At 31.6% G+C, this 15443-nt stretch overlaps 1 long non-coding RNA gene across 1 annotated transcript; it reads right to left on the bottom strand.

Annotated features, from left to right (window-relative positions):
* Positions 1 to 1471: 1471 nt before the first annotated feature.
* Positions 1472 to 3093, bottom strand: LOC140693873 (uncharacterized). Its single transcript, XR_012069579.1, has 3 exons — positions 2821 to 3093; positions 2035 to 2176; positions 1472 to 1695 (listed from the first exon to the last, which is right to left on the bottom strand). It is a non-coding gene; the product is annotated as an uncharacterized lncRNA (long non-coding RNA).
* Between the last annotated feature and the right edge of the window lie 12350 nt (positions 3094 to 15443).

The raw sequence follows: 15443 nt of genomic DNA, 5'->3' as shown, positions 1-15443 counted from the left end.
TGCAATTTAGTTACTGAATATGACCACCCCAACCAAGGGGCTAGTACCTTTTAGATAGTTCTTGTGTGAATGTTAGAAGGGGCACAAGTTATTTGGGGTGTATAAATCTACATTAAATGTTTGCAATGGCAGGGTCTCTTCTGGACAAAGCTCTGATTCTAAGAAGTCAATTAATTAGAAGGCAGTATAATTATTAGAATGGGGAAGAATATCAGCTATTTTGAGGTGGATGGATGATGAAGTGACAGGAAAAAATCCAGCAAATGAGAATGGAATGCTTTATGCCTCTGGAGGCATGAATTAAGAAGAAAATAATACTTTGTCTTCTGTACCTACCTCCAATTACTGTGTTGAGTGACTAGTCCTTGGGCTACGAAAAGAGCAAGATTGTGGTGAAGAGTAAAGACCATAACGAAACAGTTTGAAAACCATGAGAGTTTTATTGTTTCAGGAAAGTAGATTTTGCTTAAAGTAAACATGTACTTTTCATTCACTAAATACTAAAATGCATCCTGTGGCATGTGCTGTGCTTACAGTGCTGGTATGCAAGTTAGACAAGGAAAGGGGGATAGACAGAAAATATCTGGAGGAGGTGATTTCTGTGCTGAGACTGGAAAAATCTAAATAGGTAAAAGGAGGACATCCTTTGCCCAAGGATGAGCTTGAGTAAAAGTTCTGAGGTTGGATTTAATATGGTTGATAAGCATTTGCCTGGATGTATCTCCAGAAACAGTGAAACATAAGGATATGTCAAATTAGTCAGATGCCAGATGTATAATGAAATGACTAAACTCTGTTGAGTTTGTGGGCTTAGAGTTGGAAAGGCATTATGTGCCACCCTGAGGATGTAAGCATGTCTTTGGCTGGAACAAAAAAGAAACATAAAATATTCACTTGAAAATATAGTGTAGACTCTTGAGGGGAGGAAAAGAAACCACCAATTTGAATGCTTTGAAAACAGCACAAAGAAGACAATAGATAAAATTACTTCTTAAGTTCTACCACATTCTGAATGTGCCATCTGAGAATACATCATGTGACTTTTATGATACCAGAGATGACATAATAGAGACCATGATTCCTGGGCCGGTTCCTGCATTTATATCCTGTTCCAACATATCCTAACTAAACACATTTAATACTTTCCAGGATGAACCAGAAACAACTTAGTAATTTTCCCTCTCTCCATGTTTTGGTCTTTTTACAAATTCTTCCATTTTCCTCTTTTCCTTACAGAAATTATTTAAATTTACACCCATATTGTTCCATCGAATGATCATATCAATCAAATATCTCTTTTTTTCTTTAAATGGTAACTTAGTCTCCCGTTTAACTCATTAATCCATTTTTTTTTAAAAAAAAGGATAATAAATGTACACAACTATGTTTATTTTTCAAATAAGAAAATTGCAGATATTTGTCGACATTTGCCAACATCAATTTTAATCTTTGTTATCCTGCATAATCTGGTAGTCCTCTGATAGATAAGTTGTAATTAGGATGACATTCATAACCTGAAGATGTCTGATGAGTTGGCCTTGAAAGAGATGTAGCTGATGTATCAGCTATCAATGGCACTAGAAACCGTGGTGTTCTCCCTTGTTGAAATTTAGAAAAACGACCTTCATTGGCAGATATGTTGTGATATCTTTTTGGAAAAGTACAAGGCTCCACAATCAGTCCAAAATAATTGCTCTGTATGGGAGAAAAGATGCTGTACTTAGAGTAGAATTTGTAGTTGTAATGAAGTTCAAAACACAGACATTTGCTTCAGTGTAGCTGCTTTGAGAGTGCTCATGGACAGTGGTCAACTGATTGAAAATAGCACTTTGATCCACTGCAATTTGTTCTGGTGGTCTAACTGACATTGATGATAGAGGAGAAAAATCACCTTGATTGGGGTAGTTGTATCACCAATTATGTGGCTAGTAGAGGGCTTCCTTATTAGAGCCATGTTTAAATTTGGAGAAGGTAAAAATGCACTTTCTCCACTAGTGTCATACACAAAATCAGAATTATGTTTACCAACATTACCTCCTCCTTTAAAGAGCTTCTTGTTGAAATCTTGAGACGATGAAGATACCAGAGAGGCATTTTTAATCCCAATTCTTCTTTTAATTCTCACTAAAAGCTTGTGACAGGCTCTTTTAAAATTTGGATTATGGTAGAACTGCAGCTACAACAAAAAAAGAAAGATTTTTAATAATATATTAGAACAAAATACAACACTACAATAAGCCTAACCTATAAAACCTCAGATTTCACGTTTACAATGCAAAGATAATATCATCAAAATATGAACATTCCTGACGATATTTTGAAGTTCTTTGTTTGGAAAATACACATTTAAATAGTACAGTCATCAAATTTAAGACGTTAGCATTTGCAGTAACGGAGAATGCCACTTTTTAAAAGCAGCTTTAATAGCTTTATTTAGATTTCTGATAAGATTCATAGTTTCAAGCAAAGTTTCTCATAATCTTGAATAGTTAATGCACTGTCATCGTTTTTAGAAAAATAAGGATTTTAACCTTTGTAGTTTTATACAATTTTCAAAATCAAGCTTTACATTTATATTGCCATTGATTGATGTACAAAATAAAATTTTATGCATAAGTTACCAAATTGGAACTAAAATTTCTGAATACCTTGCTTAAAACAGAGACTTCTTTTCCTTGTGCCAGAAAGTCAGCTAGATAAGCAGATCTTTGAAAATTCTGCCTCACTTTACTAAACCCATAAAGGTTAAGCCGTCTAACTAAACTTTTCATACTTCCAGTTTCAAATATTCTGAAAAGGGCCTTTCTTTTCAAAACTTACTTCTTAAAGACATCTTCATCAATCACTATGGAAGTTACATTATCATCCCACCAGATGGATTTAAATTGGTCACTCCCAGCCATTTTCCAGAGTTTTCTTGGGAATGTCAGAGGACAAAAATCATTATCTTCATTTGGTTCCGAGACACAATGTGTGTAACATGGCCTTTTTATCAAGGATTCTTCAGACAAAGTCTGAAAAGCATTTTCTTCAATCACAGACCACAAGTCCAAGTGCGCAGAGAATGTTTGATCACACAATAGAGATCTACCAGAGTTTCCTGAACCAGTTGGTCCAACTTAAGGAGACACATCTTGAATTTCTGAAGAAATATGCTCCATCTCAAAAAATTTTTCTACAGCTTCATTTCTAATCTGCATGATTTTGAGCACTGCAGCTTCAAATGCTGCTTTAGCAGGCCTGCAAGTTAAACTGTTAGGCCATCAAAGTGGTTCTCAACCTGAGAGGCTGTTACATCACAAAATGACAGGTCTCCTAGCAACTCAAGTGGAACATTCAGCCAGTGTTTCCTTCTCATTCATCCAGTTAAAATGAAACATATAGGATGTTTAATTTTATAGTGTGATGTGGAAATAATTTCCCCACAAAATCTTTTTAAATAATTTAATTTGGGGTCTATGAAATGAAACCAATCTCCTTCCTTTTGTACACAAATTTACACCAGATTGGTGAACAGAGTATAAATATGAAAAAAATAAGTAAAATAATTTTAAAGTTTTGGTATTTAACTTGAAATTTGTCTAAAACCTGTGCAGAAAAGGTATAACTATTTTATTATCATTTGTAATTGAAGTGAAACAAAATTTGATTTGGAAACGGAAGTATTTATTTATCTGTGTACTTTACAATAAGTAGCTCTATATTTAAAACTTCAGCAGAAAAAATATCAATTTATTTGTTATGTTTATAAATAAATGGTAAATATATATGAATTAAAATTAGATTAAAATAATCAATCAAATTTAAGAAATCCCAAAGGGGAGAATTTTTGTTTTAATTTGTAATTCAGCGCTATAACTAAAACAAATGAAATTTAATATTCTACTTTAAAATAACACAAGAGAAAATCTTACGGTACCTTACAAATGTTTATTTTTACCATTCTTTCACTCAGAGGTTTTTCAGTCCCTAGAAGGAATAAATTTTCCTTTCATTTTTATAATCCATATATTTGTTGCTTCTGTTAAGTGTTTGAAAATGTCTTTGATAAATACAGTTATGCACAAAGTCCTGGTTTCTATAAGCAGTGACTCCATTAAGGGGCAAACAATCAAAAAACAAGGAAATAACAGTATATGTGGGTTGGGGTGCAAAAGAACTGGTAATGCATTTTAGGAAGCAATATGTTTCCCATTCCTGAAACATTTGTCATTGTTAGTATAATACAGCATTTTAAGGCATCTCTTTTGTGCACTAAATGTAAATAATAGCTATGAGCTGTATCAGTAAACTGTAGTAAATCCAGTTCTACCAAAAGTTATATTTTTTTTAGAAATAAATTCCATTAAACATAAGCCAAATTCAAAACGAGGGAAAAACTTTTTAAATAAATAAATATACACTAAAGCTACAATGTAAATTTTTCCTTCTGTATGTGTATATTCCATTATAAATAAATTTTAGCAACCAGAATTCATTACATTTTATAAGTATTATAAACTACAGTTAACTGTGATTTATTCCAGACCCATAAATATTATTTTACATACACAAATCAAAAAGTGTGATACCATCCCTTACAAAACAGAGAATTCAAAAGTAACAATCTCAAAAAATGTAAGAAAATTATTGACAGAACTGATCTTAACTTTTGTATACAATAAATTCTTAACAAATTCTCTCTGGATAGAATATAACTAAAAATAATAAAAGCCATATATGAAACACCCATGACTAACATCAAGTTCAATGTGAACATACAGGAAGGTTTTCCTCTGGTCCAGTACTACAGAAAAGTAGCTCATTCTCACAAGTCCTAAATTACACTACTAGAAGTCCTAGCCAGAAAAACTAGTCAAGAAAAAAGATAAAAGGCATCCAACTTGTAAACAGGTAGTACAAATTTTACAGATGACATAATTATACATAGATGGAAAATACCATATACTCCTCCAGTGACTGTTAGAAATAGTCAAAAAACTTAGTAAACTTGCAGAATACAAAATCAATATACAAATATATGTTGCATTTTTATATGCTAACAACAAATTATCAGAAAGAGAAATGAGGAAAATAATTGTGTGTATATTTATACCAAAAAGAATAAAAAAGGAATAAAATTGATAAGTGAAATAAAAGGTCTAAACATAGATCTATATATTACACATGCAAGAAAAATAAGTAAACAAAATAAATAAAAGATATTCTGTGCTCATAGATTGTATACAATGTAAGGAAATACTCTAATCTATCTTTCACATGTTCAATCTCCCCTGCACTACGTATTCAGGAGAATGTCTATTCTTCATTTTATGCTCTTGCTTTTTCATGTATTTTTTCATGGGTTAATTGATCATAGGTGTGAGGGATTATATCTGGTTGCTCTATTCTCTTCTATTGATGGGTGTCTGTTTTTGATCCAGTATCTTGTTTTTTAAATTACTAAAGCTTTAGAGGACACTTTAACATCAGAGTATTTTACACTATTAGATTTAATACACTTTTTAAAAATTATTTTGTCAATTCATGATCTTTGTGGTTACATATAAATTTTGAAATTATTTCTTCTATTAAATGGAAAAATCTCATGAGTATTTTGAAATGAATCACACTAAATGTAGATTGCTTTGTGTTGTATGTTTGTTTCAACCACATAGTTTCACATCATTAACATTAGACATCTTTTCATTTCTTTGGATCAGATTTAATTTCTTTCATCAATGTTTTCTATTTTTTAATGTATAGGTTTTCATCTTATTTGTTACCTTGATTTTAGGTATTCTTTACATATATATATATAATTATATACATTATATTTGTAAACACATTTCCTACACAAATACAACAGCCAGAAAGCAGTGGCAAGACATATTCAAAGCCCTGAATGAAAGGAAGCTGTAATCTAAAGTAATTCATCAAGCAAAGCTATACTTTAGAATAGAATGAGAGATAAATAACTTTCATAAAAGTAAATACTAAAAGAAATTAGCAACAGAAAAAGAAAAATGAAAGATCTACCCTAAAGAAAAGAAGCAGGATGCTATAGAAAGGAGAAAGGCATAATTAGAAAGGCAAAAGCTACAATGACATACAATAGAATATACATGATATTTTAAAACTGGACATCAAAATTTCTAAGGTACAGAGTGTGAAACAGGACAATTCAGATTATTTTCTTCTTGTTTCTCTTCTCTGTAGGAGGGGTTAGAATTTGTATTCCTATCAGTCAAAATAAATATATATAGTAAAGGGTCAATATACATATAAAACAGAATAACCATAAGTCAAAAACTTACAATGAAGTCAAAAAGCCAAAAAGAAACCAAGATTATAAAAGAAAACTAATCAAGCCACAAAAAGAAAATGAAATGAACAAAAAGTAAATACAAAATCATCTGGGAAATGAAGATCAAAATGGAAATAAACAACAGTGTATCAATAATTATCACAATTGTTAATAGACTACGTGCTTCAATCAAAAAAAATATATATTGTCAGATGGGATAATATAACAAAACCCTACATTATGAAGCATACAAGAGACCCACTTTAGTAAGAGGAACACACATCAATTGACACTCAGAAGATGGAAAAATATATACCATGCAAATGGACATGACAAGAAAGCAAGACTATCAGTACTGACTTCACACAAAATAGACTTTACAAGAAAGGCCATAGAGAAAGATAAACAAGGACATGATATAATTATTAAAGGAGCAATACAAAATGAGGGTATTATACTCATTAATATATATGCACTCAATGTAGGAGCAACTAAATACGTAAAGCAAATACTAATAAATAAAAAGGGAGAAACTGGAGGGAACACAATCACAGTAGGAGACTATAACTCCCCATTACCATAACTAGACTGGTATTTCAGACAGAAAATTAATAAGGGAACAAAGATACTAAAAGTTACGATGAAATAATTGGAGTTGGTTGATATTTTCAAAACAATAATTCTCCCCAAAGCAGAATATACATTCTTTTCCAGTGCACATGGAACATTTTCTAGGAAAGATTATGTACTCATGCACAGAAGAAGCCTCAACAAATTTAAGAAGATAAAATTATTTCAAGCAACTTTTCTGAGTATAAAACCATGAAAGTAGAAATGAATCATAGAAAAACAGGGACAAAAAATGACACCATGTAGATTAAACAACATGGTACCAAAACAAGTATGGGAGGTGAAGAATTAATATAAGAAATTAAAAAATATTGAGAAATATTACAAAACCCTATGTAAAATATATTGTATACAGATAAAGCATGCTTAAGAGGAAAGTTCATAGTGACAATGCCCTCCTCAAAGAAGAAGAGCAATTTCAGATAAATAATCAAACGTTCTATGTACACTAATCATGAAAAGAAGAGCAAACAAAACCAAAAGTCAGCAGAAAGAAGGAAATAATCAAGATCAAGTAAGAAAGAATTGAATTAGACTTTAAAATATAGAAAAAATCAAACATTTTTTAAATAGTAAACAAAATTGACAAAACTCTGGACAGACTCATCAACAAAAATAGAGAGAGAACACAAATAACATAAGAAATGACAATGTAGAAACTACAAAAAGTACAACAAATTTGCAAAATATCATAAGGGACTACCATGAGCAACTATATGGAAACAAACTGGAAAACCAGGAAGAAATGCAGAAGTTTCTGGAAACATTCAGCCCACCATTTTTGCATTAAGAAAATATTGACCATTTGAACACACAGATCACCAGAAATGGAATATAATTATTAATAAAATAAAAAATCTCTGCAAACAAAATTCAGACCCCAATAGCTTCACTGGGAAATTTGACCAAACATTCAAAGAAAAATCCATACCGCTCCTCCTCAAACTTTTCCAAAAGCTTGATATGGAGAGAGTACTCCCAATCTCACACCATAAGGCCAACATCAACCTGACACCAAAACCAGACAAAGACACTACCCCAAAAGACAACAATAGGCCAATATCATTGATAAAAATAGATGTAAAATTATTTAAGAAATTATTAACAAACAGAATCCAACAGTATGTAAAAAAACATTATAAACCATGGCCAAGTTAGGTTCATACTAGGAACACAAGGATGGTTGAACATATGCAAATCAATCAGTCAATTGTGATACACCATATCAACAAAAGAGAGGGCAAAAAAACCACATGATCATCTCAGTAGATACAGAAAAAGCATTTGAAAATATTTAACACTTATTTGCAATAAAAGTTCTTACCACAGTGGGCATAGAGGGACCACATCTCAACATAATGGAAGCTATTTATGACCAACATATAGCCAACAAAATACTCAATGGTGAAACCCTGAAAACCTTCCCACAAAACCTGAGACAAGACAAGGTTGCCCATTCTCATAATTTCAATTCAATATAGTCTCGGAAGTCCTAGCCACAATGATCAGGCAAGAAAAAGAAATAAAATGATTCAGACTAGAAAAGAAGAGGTAAAATTTTTATGATATGCAGACATGACAGTATATAGAGAAACTGTAAAAGCTTCACAAAAAATACTTGGGTTAAAAAAGGAACTGGGCAATGTACCCAGTGTAATGTACAAAAACCAATTACATTTCTTTACACTACCATTGAATCAACAGGAAAGCAAAGTATAGAAACAACCGATTTTATAACTGCACCCAAAAGTATTAAGTGCTTAAGAATATATCTGCCCAAGGAGGTGAATATCTTAAACGTGGACAACTAGAAAACATTGATTGAGGAAATCAAGGAAGATTTGAAGAATTGAAAAGATACCCAATGGACTTGTAATGGAAGAAACAAAATTGTAAAAATGGCCATACTGCCCAAGGCAATCAACAAACTTAATGTGATTTCCTATAAAATTATGCAAAATATTTCTTTTTAGGACTGAAACAAATGATCCTAAGATTTACACAGAGTGATAAAAGATCCATAATTTCCAAAGCAATATTCAAAAAAATGAAAGAGGCTGGAGGAATAAACCACCAGGTCTCCATACACTATTGCAGAGCTACAATAATCAAAATGACAGATATTGGTACAGGAACAGGCATATGGACCAATGGAACAGAATAGAGGGCCTAGGAATAAATCTACAGGCCTATGTTGAATTAATCTATCACAGAGAAGCCAAGAATATGACAGAGAAAAGATCATCTCTTCACCAAATGTTGTTGGGAAATCTGGATAGCAGCATACAGTGTAGTTAGAACACTCCTTCACTCCATGCAAAAGAATAAACTCAAAATATCTTGTAGACATAAATGTAAGGTAAGACACAGTAAATCTCCTAGAAGAAAACATAGGCCAAACACTCTGAGATAAATCGCAGCAATGATCTCCTAGAACAGCCTACCCAGGTAATGGATGTAAGAGCAAAATTAATAAATTGGACCTAATTAAACTTATAGGCTTTTGCACAGCAAAGGGGATCATAAACAAAGCAAAATGACAAGTTACAGGATTAAAGAAAATATTTTAATGTGATGCAACTGACAAAGTCTTAATTTCCAAAATGTAAAGACTTCATACAATCTTATAATAATTAAAAAAAATGAAACCCCATCTGAAAATGGGCAGAAGCCCTAAACAAGCAATTCTCCAATAGAGACATACAAATGCCACACAGATATATGAAAAAAAAATTGCTCACTATCATTATCAGAGAAGGGCATTTTAAAACTATAATTAAATATCACCTCACAATATTCACAATGGCCATCATTCAAAAATCCACAAACAATAAATGCTGGGGAAGATGTGGAGAAAGTGAACCCTCCTACACTGATGGAAGGAATGTAGATTCGTGCAGTCATTGTGGAATACAGGATGGGGATACCTCAAAAGAATAAAAGTAGACTTAACTTACAAGCCAGCAATCCCACTTCTGGGTATATATCAAAGAGAACTCTAATTCAAAAAGACACCTGCACCCCAATGTAATTAGCAGTGCTATATACAACAGCCATGACATGGAAGCAACCTAATTGTCCAACAACTAATGACAGTATTCAGAAATTTTGCCGTATTTACAAAATGGAATAATATTCAGCAATATGAAATGATAAAACAATGACATTTACACCAAAATGGATGTCCCCATAAAGTGACATTCTAATTCAAGTAAGACAGAAAGAGAAAGAAAAATAATACATGACATGACATATGTGGAATCTTAAAAAAAAATTTGGATGAGAACACAATGATTTCATCTACAAAACTTAAGCACACTCACAGACCTACTAAAAATTTTATGATTACTGCGGAAAGGGGCTTTGAGAGGATTTATTTGGGAGCTTAAGTTTTATAAATGTTATCCACTATATATAAAAATAGATTTTTTCAAAATTTATTTTGTATGACACTGGGCAGTAAGTTAAATATTGTGAAGTAACCTTTAAAAGGTACACAAATGTATGCATGTACGGGAACACTGTGCAATACACCACAGATTGACACATAGTAAATGGAAGTACTTCAATGATAAATAAATGAATAAATGTGTAAATAAATAAATAAATAAATAAATAAATAAATAAATAAAAATAAAAAATAAATAAATAAAATCTAAATAAAAATATTTAGTAATAAATGTAATACAAAGATTCACACTATATAACTTTCACCTCAAAATCTAAGAGAAAACAGAAAGAAAAAAGAAGAAAATTGAATGAATGAGAGTACGGCAAATAACAAGAGAAACAACTGAAAATATAAAAAAAAAATACCTAAGTCTGTTTCTTTTAAACATTAAGTGGACAAACGTTTATGTTGGCTAAGAAAATGAAGACTCAAATAAAATTAGAAAAAAAAAGAGAAGATATTACCACTGATGTTGTAGAGATGCAAAAAATCATAAGAAATTACCACTAGACAACGATTTGAATGACTTAGAACAAAAGACAAATTCGCAGTAACGTATGTCTTCCAATACTGAATCAAGAAGGAATAAGAAAGTTAAATAGAGCAAAAGTGCGTATGAGTAAATCAATAATCCAAACTTCCCAAATCAGAAAAACTTTACAAGACGACATTACTGGTGAATTCTGTCACACATTTGAAGGCAATTTTTCACCAATTCTTCCCCAAATCTTCCAAGAATTTGAAGAGGTAAAAGATTCCAAACATGTTTTATGATGACAGCTTTATTTGCATAAAAATGATAGAAAGGACATTATATGTAAAATATAGAATATTATTCCTGAAGAACATATATGCCAAAATTCTCAACAAAACTCAAGCAAAATGAATTCAACAACGCATTTAATGTATAATACACATACATGAGTAAAGGGATAATCCCTGGGTTTAAGGATACTTCAAAATACTCAAATCGATAAAGGTGACATACCACACTAATAGAATGAGAAATAAAACTCATATAATCATCTCAATACGTGTGGAAAGAGCATTGTATATAATGCATCATACATTTAAGTTACTCCCAACAAATTTAATTAACCCTGTCAGTGCCACGATATAATATACACACAAACAGTGTGTGAAGAGAAGCGAAGCAGTTCTCTGTTTTTTTGATTTTTAGAAGAAGGGTTTATATAGGATATGCAAAATGCCTCGCATATCATCTAAGTTATAACAATGTTAATAATCTTAAGCTATTTATGTTCCCATGCTCCTGCAGTAAGCACAGGATGTTAAATAATCAAAAATTGTATTAAAGATCATCACAGAACTTCATTAAGTAGGCCATCTCTTATCCAGCCAGCTGTGCTTGTCTTAGGTTGTCCTCCTCTGAGGATCTTACCCATCATAGGCTATCCAGCCATCCATACTGGATACATTGATTAGGCCACTTCTTATCCAGCCTGGATATGTGACATTCCTCACAGATTGTTTATCAGTTCAGCCCAAGGGCTTATTCTCTAGAGCCTTCAGACAGGGGCCTACAAACCCAACATCCCTTGACAGAAAAATGGATGAAGAAAATTTGATATATATATGAATGGTATCAATACTATGCATTCCTATCAACAGTGTCCATGGTGTTCCTTTATCTCCACAATCTCATCAGTATCTATTTGTTTTCTTTTTGATGAGAGCCTTCTGACAAGTGTGAGGTCTTTTCTCATTTTTGGTTTATGACTTTCGTAATAATTTATAACTCTGAACATACTTTAATGTGTCATTTAGCCAACTCTATGTTTTCTAAAGAAAATTGATTCAGATCTATGTATTCACTTCTTATGAACATTTATTTAATTGGATTTTTTTGTCTTTTTTGTTGTTGATGTGGCATAAAAGTTTGCCATATATTTTGGATATTAACACTAGATTGGAAAATATAATTTGAAAATATATCCTCCCATTATGTTTGTTAATTTTTCATTTTATTCATCATTTCTTCTGCAGTGTAAATCTGTTTAGAGTGATACAATCGTATTTTGTTAGTTTTGCTTCTGCTTCCCTTGCCAGAGGAGACATATGTAGAATCATATTAAGTCCAATGTCAGACTGTACTTCTTATTTTTTACTCTAGGATTCTTTGTTTTCAGGATTTATGTTTTATATGCCCACGAGTGGGATTGTTGTGTCATATGAAAGGTCTAATTTTATTATTTAAAGGAACTTCCATACTGGTTCCAAAGTGGTTTCGCCAATTTTCATTCCCACCAACAGCGTTGGAGAGTTCCATTTTCTCCCCAACCACCCCATTCTTTACTATTTGTAGACATTTGAATGACAGACTTTCTGAATAGTGTGAGGTAAAACATTATTTTATTTTTGTCTTGCATTTGTATAATGATTAGCAAGGTGAGCATGTTTTCTTTTTCCTGTTTGTCATCTGTGTGTCTGCTTTAGAGAATTGTTTACTGCTCATTTTCTGGCTGAGTTGTTTGTAGATTTTTGAAATGGAGTTGTATGAACAATGTGTGTATTTTAGAAATTAGCCTCTTGTTGATTGCATTGTATACTAATGTTTTCTCCCATTTGGAAGTTCATCTTTCATTTTGTTTATTTTGCTGTGTAGAAGATTTTCAATTTAATTAGGACCTTTTTGTTTATTTTGTTTTTATTGTTTTCAGCTTGGGAGTGTGAAATAAGAAAATTTTGCTACAATTTATGTCTTGTTTTCCTTATGTTAGTTTCCAGGATTTTTATTGTGTAATATATTATATTCAGAAATTTAAAGCATTTTGAGTTTATTTTTGTACAGTGTGAGGGAGTGTTCTAATTTCATTGATTTACTTGTAGCTGTCTAGCTTTCTCAACATCACTTGCTGAAGACTGTCTTTAAGGCATTGTATATTTTTGTTTCCTTTGTCATCATTTAGTTGACCATAGGTGTGATATTTTATTTCTGTCTCTGTGTTACTTTCCAGTGATATAGATATTTGGTTGTTTTCCAGCATTGTGGTGTTTTGATTACGGTATTGTTGCAATATAGTCTGAGATCTGGGATGGTTATAGGTTATGCCTCCAACTTTGTTCTTTTAACTCATTGTTCCTTTTGCAGTTCTGGTTCTTTTGCAGTTCCATACAAATCATAGGACTGTCTTTAGTTCTGTGGAAAATATCATGTAGTTCGATCTGAATCAATTTATATCTGTAGACATCTTTTGTAGTATGTATATTTTAACAATATTAATTCCTCAAAACTGTGACCTTGAGATTTCTTTCCATTTCTTTGCATCATCTTCAAATTTCTTTATCAGTGTCCTATTTATTTTATTATGTTGGATTTTTCATTGGTTTTACATTTTTTGATCTGATTTCATATGGATTTTTTAAAATTATGCAATATTTCATTTTTTGTGTAAATAATGTGGCAGTGTTTGTATATTAATCATGAATCATGCTACTTTGCTAAATGTCTTTGTTAGTTTTTGTTGTTTTGGTTTGGAGAATCTTTAGAGATGCCTATATAGATTATCATGTCATCTAAAATAATAACAGTTTTACTTCATTCAATCCAACTTGAATAACTTTTTTTCTTGTCTGATTACTGTTGCTAGAACTTCCCATAATGTGTTTAATAAAAATGGTGAAAGTGGGCATCCTTGTCTTTTCCTTAATTTGGCTTTCAGGTTTTCACTTTTGCATATTATGTTTTCTGTGGATCTGTAATTAATGACTTTATATATGTTGAGATATATTTCCTGAATCCTATTTTGGTAAGAGTTTTCTATTTTTGTTGTTGCTATTGTTTTTGTTGTTGTTTTTGCTGTTATTGCTGTCTTAATAAATAAATGTTGAATTTTATGAAATGCTTTTAATGGATTTATTGGGATGACCATGTCGTTTTCTTTTTTCTTTTGTTAATGTGGTGTATCAAACTGATTGATTTGTGTATGTTGAAACTTTCTTGTGAAACTGCAATAAATCCAAGTTGATCATGGTGTATGATTCATTTTAGGTATTGCTGGATTTAGTTTGCTAATAATATTTTGTCGAATTTTTCATTTAAATCTATCAAATATATTGGCTTGAATTTCCCTTTGCCCGTGCTTTTTTAGTTGGTTTTGCTATCAGGGTGATGAAAGCTTCATAGAATTTATTTGGGAGTTTCCCACATCTTCACTATGTTTGAATAGTTTGAAGAGTATTAGTTCTGCTTTGTATTTTTGTACAGTTCTCCAAGGGAGCTCTTTAAATCTGTACTTCTATTCAACAATTTTTTTAAATGCGGATTCTATCTTTCTTCTTGTAAACAGTTTCTTCAAATTATTTGTTTCTCCTTATCTCTGTCTCTTTCTAGACATTTGTCCATTTCTTCTAATTTGGCCAGTTTATTGGCATGTAAGTGTTGACAAAATGATCCCTATTTTGTATATCTGAGATAACAATTGTTATTTCCCTACTTTTATTTCTTAATTTATTCCTTTGGAGCATCTACCTTTTATTCATGATGCACCTGGCTAGAAGTTTTTTGAATTGCTTATCTCAAAAAGAAAACATAAAACAAAATCTTTGGTTTTACTACCTTATAGCATATTTTTTCTCTATAATATATATTTACACATGTAATATTTAGGATAATGCTTCTTCTATTTTTCACTTTTTTTATTGATTTACAGTCAGTTACAAATTTGTCTCCAATTCCAGCGTAGAGCACAATTTTTCAGTTACAATGAACATATATACATTTTTTGTCCCACTTTTTCATCTTTGAGCTGCCGTAAGATCTTTTATAAAATTCTCTATGCTATACAGTAGAATCCTGTTTATGTATTCTACAATTTGGGCCTCCCAGTCTATCTCTTCCAACCCCCAGCCCCATGGCAACCAAATCTTTGTATTCTATGTCTGCGAGTCTATTTCTGTTTTGTATTTGTGCTCTTTTTGTTTTGTTTTGCTTTGCTTTTAGATACCACAGATGAGCCATCTCATATGCTATATTTCTTTCTCGTTCCAGCTTACTTCACTTAGACTTATTTTCTCCAGGAGCATACATGTTGCTGAAAATGGCGTTATGTTGTT

This window comes from Vicugna pacos, unplaced genomic scaffold (genome assembly GCF_048564905.1).
Source record: "Vicugna pacos unplaced genomic scaffold, VicPac4 scaffold_20, whole genome shotgun sequence".
NCBI classification, from domain to species: Eukaryota; Metazoa; Chordata; class Mammalia; order Artiodactyla; family Camelidae; genus Vicugna; species Vicugna pacos.
This window is presented reverse-complemented; position numbering and strand designations above follow the sequence as displayed.